The sequence below is a fragment of the Neolamprologus brichardi genome, chromosome 12 (assembly GCF_056152115.1).
Source record: "Neolamprologus brichardi isolate AB-2024 chromosome 12, ASM5615211v1, whole genome shotgun sequence".
NCBI classification, from domain to species: Eukaryota; Metazoa; Chordata; class Actinopteri; order Cichliformes; family Cichlidae; genus Neolamprologus; species Neolamprologus brichardi.
Window position 1 is genome coordinate 4,375,629 of NC_142115.1, and position 8,668 is coordinate 4,384,296.

An 8,668-nucleotide genomic window follows, 5' to 3' on the forward strand; every position below is an offset into this window, starting at 1 on the left:
AGAGAGTGCATAGTATGCAAACGGCTACCAAACAGCCATCATAATTCATCATACAATGAGAACAGGACAAATCAACAATTGACAATGACTAATTAATACTAAAATCTGTAACATATTGTATTGTTTGGAGTTTAGTCTTTTACTGTTACTATTTTTACCATTTCTTCTTGGAGCAACTGTAACACACATAATTTTCTTAGGGATTAATAAAGTATTCTGATTCTGATTGTTTCAGGATACATGACCTGCCATTATCCAATCACACATCTGCTTACCTGTATCTTGCTCATTTCCCCTCCTCTTCTTTTCTCTTTTTTCTAAACTGAGGACCTGATGGCTTTGAACTTTTCTTGTCCATCTTCCATTGGTTTTAATTTTGCACTCCAGTATAAACACCCATCCCTTAACCCGAGGATCACCACAACATGATCTAACACACCTACACCTTAGTTCACAGATTCACTTTGTCTAGGGTTTATTTCTGAGATTTCACACAACCCAGGATTCAAATCATGAATACATGCTGGGCTTGGATTTACATCATTATAAATGAAATGTGCTCTATTTGGAAGCAGTAGCCCCCCCCCCCCCCCTCCCCTTTCGACGGCTTGTGTGTGAGACTTTAAATCATCAAACTGTAAATTATAAATTATAAATTGTTATTGATCCCTTTACACCGAGTCCTAAAGTGTATATTTATTTTCTTACTCTTCTTATATTTATTGTTTGTTTACTTCCACTGCTGTAACTGGAGCCTCGTCGTCTCGTCTCTATATACTGGACTGTATGTAGCGGAGATGACAATAAAGTTTACTTTGACTTCAGCAGCGAGCAGGCGCACCGAGGGCTCTCGCGCTCACCTTTCGCATATACAATTTCGAAAAAACATCGGTGCAAATTATAAGTCTGTATCATGATGTCTGGTGTTTTCGTGTTTGTTGGTTTGTTTTTATTTTGTTTTATTTTGCGAGTTGGTTATTAGATGCTGCTCCAGCCGGTCAGAGACTCCCCCGTCGCCCCGCCCTCTCCTCCCTGCGCGGCAAGCAGCAGGCGCACCTCGCAAACGGAGGGCGCCCTTACTCCCAGCAAATGGGCGATAGAAAACCGATCGGTGCCTATGCCATTCCCAATATGCGCTGGCTGACGTCGGGGCAGTATGAGTACGAGCATTTTTTTTCTCTTTTTTTTTGCCGATGCCCGTGATGCCGCCCCCCACCACGATGCCGCCCTGGGCAACCGCCTGTGTCGCCCGTATCTAAAACCGCTACTGTCCATGTCTCAGTAGGACTTTGATCACTTTAAGCAGAACACAGGAGAGGTCTGAAGGTTTGTCTAGTTGGAGGACTTTGGTGGCAGAGGTCACCAGGAAAGTACCTTCCTTCACACTCTTGATGTTGACCTCATGTAGGATCCAGAGATGTTTGACTTGACGTATGGTGCACACTTTCTTCAGGTTGCACTGTACTGCTAGATGTGATCTTTCACATCACCAGCAATGTTGGTTTGTCTTAACCCAGTCTATGATTCGAACCTTATCAAGGGATTTGAATGTTGGGCATTGACTGAGATAATAGTCCTCCGTATTGCAGTATGGACTGTAGGCTTTCAGTGGGCCTTTCTTGCTCTGAGCAGGCGATTTGCAGTTCAGCAGCTCAATAGACTGCTTTGCCAGCAGATTCTCTGTCCTTTTGCTATAAACTTACCAACTATCTAAATGTTTCCATGTTTTCAGCTTCAACCAGTCACATGTGTCTCCAGAACTCAAACCTCATTTCAGCTGGAAGCTTACTAAGGAGTCATGACAGTTTCACTTAACCATCCAGACCAAGGGTCTTCAGCATACCAACAAGAGCACAAATCTGCAGCACAAAATTCTGAAAAGTCCCCACATCCTCACGACGGATATCTGGTGCATCCATGACACTTACAATCTTTCTGTGAGTTTAACTGGTGGGGCTGACCGAATTTCTCAGATAGAGCTTCCACAGTGTCATGATAAGGGGGTTGGAGAATTAAGCTATCAGCTACGAGGAGAGTTTCACTCAGTTTCAAATGATCCATCCTTGAATAAATCTGTTCTATCTGGTGGCAGCCCCGCCACATAAATATTAATGGAAGTGACTTGAGCCACATGCCTCTATGTCAAAGTTGCTAATGGTAGCATTACGTCCAGCAGCGAGTCCTCCGGCAGGCCAGGCAGCGAATCCTCCGGCGGAGGTGGCAGGTGAGTGGTTGCAGTTGATGAGTGAAGATGCAAAGTGTTAAGGAGAAAATCCTGTATAAGCGGATGAAGGGAACTCAGTAGCCAGGGGAGACCGGAAACCAAGCAATACTTCTCCTCAGGATTATCCAGCCACTGTTGGGTCCATTGTGTGGTTGCATTGTTCTGTCATGATACGGCTGTGTGGCAGGCAGGATGTAGACCCAAATGCAGGACTCAAACTCAAAGTGTTAACCGAAGGAGGCTGCTTTATTGCACTTGCAAAACACCATGAAAAAACACTTGCAAAAAACAAACCAAAACTCGAAACTAAATGCTAACAGAGCTAGGAAGCACGGAAGGAAAAACACATACACATAGGAGTGGTGAGGGGATGACGCGACACTGATAGAGAGAAACCCAGGGCTAGGAGCACAGCTGGGAGTAATAAGACATAACATTCAAGGGAAAACAAAACTAGACACGCTGACATGAGACACGGGACCGTCAAAATAAAATGAGATGAACACAAGAAACACAAAGGAAGCACAGAGAACACCTAAACACTGGAAAAAACAACAACAAACCTGAAAACTCTAAATATTAATAAACACAAAACACGAACATGGAGTCACCAGACTCCAGACCATGACACTTTGAGCTCTACTTTCTACTGTGCTCTACTGTCATTTCAGAATTGTTCATTAGCATGTCTTTGAAATTACCAGGTTTTATATCATGACAGCTCTCACAATTCATTAAACTGTTCTTTGAGACCTTCTTCAATCTGGTGACGGATGTTGTTATAACTGATGTCTGATCCCTGGTGTCCAATCTGGTCCACGTGAATCTGAAGAAGAAACACTCAGTGCATCATGGGAATCCCTTAGCAGCCTACACCTATTGCAGCATAACTAAGGGAGGATTCAGGGTCACCTGATCCAGCTCTAACTATATGCTTCAGAAAGGAAAGTTTTAAGACTAATCTTAAAAGTAGAGATAGTGTCTGTCTCCCAAATCCAAATTGGAAGCTGGTTCCACAGAAGAGGGGCCTGAAAACTGAAGGACTCTGCCTCCCATTCTACTTTTAAATACTCTAGGAACAAAAAGTAAGCTTGCAATGCGAGAGGGAAGTGTTCTAATGGGGTGATTCGGTACTATAAGGTCATTAAGATAAGATGGGGCCTTATTATTTAAGACCTTGTATGCAAAAAGCAGGATTTTGAATTCAATTCTGGATTTAACAGGGAGCCAATGGAGGGAAGCCAATATCGGAGAAATCTGCTCTCTCTTTCTAGTCCCTGTCAGGACTCTTGCTGCAGCATTTTGGATTAACTGAAGGCTTGTCAGGGAGTTTTTAGGACATCCTGATAATAATGAATTACAGTAGTACAGCCTAGAAGTAATAAATGCACGAACTATGTAACCCACCTAAAATTGCATCATGAAATTAACTGCGGTTCCCAAAGAATGTCAGTAGGTGGCACTCTGAGACCATGGATGACTAAAGGACTACAAAATGCCAGCAAAAAAAAGAACACCCTATATCGAGAATTCATTAAAAAAAACAGCACCTGAAACTGAAAGGAAATATAAAACTTACAAAAACAAACTATCTAATATAATGAGAACCTGTAAAAGAGAATATTTTATTAAAAGGTTAGAACACAATAAAGAAAACACAAAAGGTATATGGAATGTCATAAACAGTACAATCAAAAATGAATCAAGGAACAATGATTACCCTGGGTACTTTATAGAAGGGACAAAAAGCATTAACAAAATGAAAGAGATAGCAAATGGTTTTAATGAATTCTTCGTAAATATGGGGCCAAAACTGGCAGAGGAAATAAAGGTCGATGGAATAGAAAGGGACACTGGTGAAAATATTGAACGGAATAGAAGCTCAGTGTTTCTAAGAGCAGTGGAAGAGAATGAAATATATGACATCGTTGGAGGACTTAAGAACAAAACCAGTACAGATTGGAATGACATTGATGTTGTAACAGTAAGAGAGTTGCTGATTATTTATGGTATTGGAAAACCGTTAAAATACGTTTTCAACTCGTCTTTTTAAAAAGGTTTTTTTCCTCAAAAAATGAAATTTGCTCAAGTTATTCCAATTTACAAAACAAGTAAAAAGCATCACATTGGAAATTATAGACCAGTGACTGTTTATAAAAAGTTTATAAAAATGTATAAAAAAGATTTGACAGTTTTGTGGACAAATGTGAATTGCCTACATAATAAGAAGTACACACTTGGAGTTTTTTTAAATTAAAAAAAACTGTTTGATACTAGGGCTGCCACGATTAGTCGACTAGTTACGATTACGTCGACTATCAAAATCGTCGAAGACTAATTTAATAGTCGAGGCGTAGTTTGAAGCTTTGTAAGATCCCAAAAGACGCAGGAATAAGTAGTAGGATTTAAGAGTGTAATAACGGACTGAAACAGAAGATGGCAGCACTGCATGTACAAGGATACCAGCTGCCGTTAAACCCCGAAGAAGAAGAAGCTGTGTCCCAGAATTCATAGCGCACCCCTGCTCAGTTTCCAACAATGGCGGCAGCTAGTTAGCTTTAAAATTACTCTTATTATTCTTTTTGGGTCACAAAATAAATGTTTAACATATTTTCAGGCGAGAATGTAGCTGTGTAAACCTCAAATATCTGCTCAGTTTATCAAGACACCACATATTTTCAAAAGCGCTCCGACATTTTTGGAGATGTCTGTTACCCACTAGCTCGATAGCTAGCCGGGGGCAAGGCTCACTAGAGCTGGTGAGAACACCGGACTCCCGGCTAATCGTTTTCAAACCCACCGCTGTCTTTCGCTACTCAGGTTAAACATGATATATAAGTCACTTAGATAACTTAAAAATGTTATTGTTTGGCTTTTTTCAGTATTTTATTTGTTCCTGAGTAAATCGGTTTGGCTGAGATTAAAGTTACAGTTTTTACACAGCTGAATAAACGTCAACCAGAGAACTGATCATCAGAAGTGTGAGATGCTCGAGAATTTACTCCGGTGTCCTGTTATATTTTAGATAGCAAGGAGCAGACAGCTGAGTTTGTTAAACTTCACCGAAACAATCTGCAAATTTAATTAAAATTTAATAAACTATCATCTTGTCTTTATTTTTTAGTTAGCACATACACTTAAAGCTGTAAGCTAATGATAGTTATATAAGAGCAGACACGTGCTGGTGCAATAAGCTGCAAGTTGTACGTCCAATGGACGCATGATCTGATTAGTGGACTAATCGCAAAAATAATCAGTGACTAGTCGACTATCAAAATAATCGTTTGTGGCAGCCCTATTCGATACTGTCAATCATGAAATTCTAATAAAAAAAATGGAAGGTATGGGTTTAGGGGAGTGGTTTTGGACTGATAAAAAGCTAGTGAATATGCAACAATATGTACAAATAAATGAATAGGAATCTAAATTGATGAATGTTGCTTGTGACATACCTCAAAGATCAGTATTAGGTCCAAAAGAATTCATGGATTCTTTATTGTCATTCGCGTCACATGTTTACCTGAGGTGGAACGAAATTACGTGCACGTGGTCCCGGAGCGAAAGAAACAGAATAAAAAGAAAACAGAATAACAAGTAATAAGTATTACAAATAAATTAAGTGCAGCAACCTGAGTATTATAAATGCATGCATTAAAGCAATACAAATAAAATAAATAGAGTGCAACAACCTGAGTACCAGTATGGAGTATAGATATAGAAATGTAGGTATAAATACTTTAGCAGCAAACAGCATGATGTCTAGCATTGATAAAGTGACGATGTCAGTAGTGATTAGGTGCTACAATAACAGTTCTTGTCCATTATTGACTGAGAAGTCTCACAGTTTCTGGAATGAAGCTGTTTCTCAGTCTGGTGGTTTTGCATTTAATGCTCCTCAGCCTCCTGCCTGAGGGGCAGAAGGTTTATGATGTATAAAAATGATATTTGCCAAGTAGATTCTAAAGTTCGTAATATTTGCAGATGAAACAAATATATTTTGTTCAGGTGTGGAATTGCCACAGGTTTTGGAGGTGATCACACAGGAATTAAAGATATTAAAGAAGTGGTTTGATATAAATAAATTATCGTTAAATCTAGATAAAAGCAAATTTATGTTATTTGGAAACCGTAAGAAAAATATTGAAGTAGAAATATGTGTTGACAATGTCCACAATGACCACACCATCATTGTTAGGGGGAAATTGGAAAGGGGGCATTGCCGTTGTGCAGAAAGCACTGCACATATTATACTGTGCTTCACTACTACCATATATGAGCTATTGTGTAGAGGTCTGGGGAAACACATACAGAAGTAATACACAAACAATAACTATAATGCAGAAAAGGACCATTAGAATAATAAATAATGCAGGGTACAGGGAACATACAAATGCACTCTTTATCAAAATGCATGAAATTCCAAGACTTGGTGAAGGTTAAAACAGCGTAAATATTATATAAAGCAAGAAATAAAATGCTTCCAAAAGACATCTGTAAATTGTTTATAGAAAGAGAAGGGGGGTATAACTTAAGAGGAAAATGGAATTTAAAAATACAAAGTGCTAGAACAACGACAAAGTATGTCTATCTCAATAGCAGGAGTTAAATTATGGAACAGTCTAACAGAACAAATAAAAGAAAGTAACAACATAAACAAGTTTAAGATAAAATATAAAAAACAAATCTTAAAGAAATATAAGAATGAAGAAAACGGGGTTAACCCAGGACAGTAATTGAAGTGATGTTTTGGTTTGTTTGTTTCATTATTTGTGAATCAAATTTACATATTCTGTCTTTATTTATATGAAAGAAATGATATTGTCATGTTTTTTTGTTTGTTTTGCTGTTGTTTCATTTGTTTGTTTGTTTAATTTAAGACTAAAAGAAAATTAAATGAATGAGATGTAAAATTTGAGGGGGTAGGGGCAAATAAGTGTATACTTCTGCCTACTCCTTTTCAAACAAAAGAATTGAATGATATTATGTAATGATGGTGAATGTACATGTTTGAAATAAAAATGAACTGAAGTGAAATAAATATGACCAGTCTTAGGATAAACAACACTGCGACCACGTTTTGTGCTCTCGTGCATCGATGAGGTGCATTCTTACAATTCAGTAAGCACTGGATTATTGTTACTGCTGTTCACAAAAGAGGAGATGTGAGTTAATTTTGTGTGGTAAGTGCCTTTGGAAACGGTTTTAAGGTTCTTTAATTCTGTTATTATCGATTGAAGTTGTCATATACGAAAATGAGAGGTGTATGGTCACTAGTGTTGATTAAGTTGTTTTATAATATTAATGCAAAATGTGTTCACTGCCCTGTGCAGGTTGGTCATTTTGTTGGAGTCTGAAATTGTGCGAGTGAGACCAGTAAATTCACCTGCAGCGAGGATTCAGGATCCGTGCTGCGATGCAGGAAGGTTTGCAGCCTACTTAGAAGTGACAGACGCGTTACTTCCTGACAGATAAGCTTATGAGATCTCACAACAATACACTACCTGGGTAGTACTACTAACATTAACACTATCCACACACACTTCACACACCTGAACTGAAAAGACTGAAAAGAACTCTGAACTGAGTACACAGACTGACAAACATGGACTATTGGAATTTTCTCATTGTGAATTGTTGAATGACTATTTATGGTTTTGTTTAAATAAATGTTAACTGTTCTTTTAGCTGTGTCACTTGCTCCTTAGTCGATTTCTAGAGAACATAAACCCAAGATCCTAACTTCCTCTACATTCTGTAGTGGTAAAGTATCATGTGTTACAACTAGGTTTTTAACGTCACTCTGAGACAGGATATTCCTCATTTCAGAGATATTGCACAAATGGAAGAAAGCAGTCCTACATATTTGTTTAATATGTGCATTGAAGGACATATCCTGGTCAAAAATTACTCCAAAATTACTTTCCTGCAACCAGGAAAGAAATTACTAGCCAGGGAGACGTGGTTAGTCGTTGCTCCATTATTTATTCCAATTCAAACTCATGCAGTCTTTTGTTACTTTATAGTATTACAACTGTGTATTTACTTTTTCCAAAAATAGCTCACATGATGATGATGATGATGATGATGATGATGATGATGATGATGATGATGATGAAGCTTTGTCACTTGCAGTTGCCTGCAGCAAAATTGGACACCTTCCGACCATACATACAGTGGGGCAAAAAAGTATTTAGTCAGCCACCGATTGTGCAAGTTCCCCCACTTAAAATGATGACAGAGGTCAGTAATTTGCACCAGAGGTACACTTCAACTGTGAGAGACAGAATGTGAAAAAAAAATCCATGAATTCACATGGTAGGATTTGTAAAGAATTTATTCGTAAATCAGGGTGGAAAATAAGTATTTGGTCACCACAAACAAGGAAAATCCCTGGCTCTCACAGACCTGTAACGTCTTCTGTAAGAAGCTTTTCTGTCCCCCACT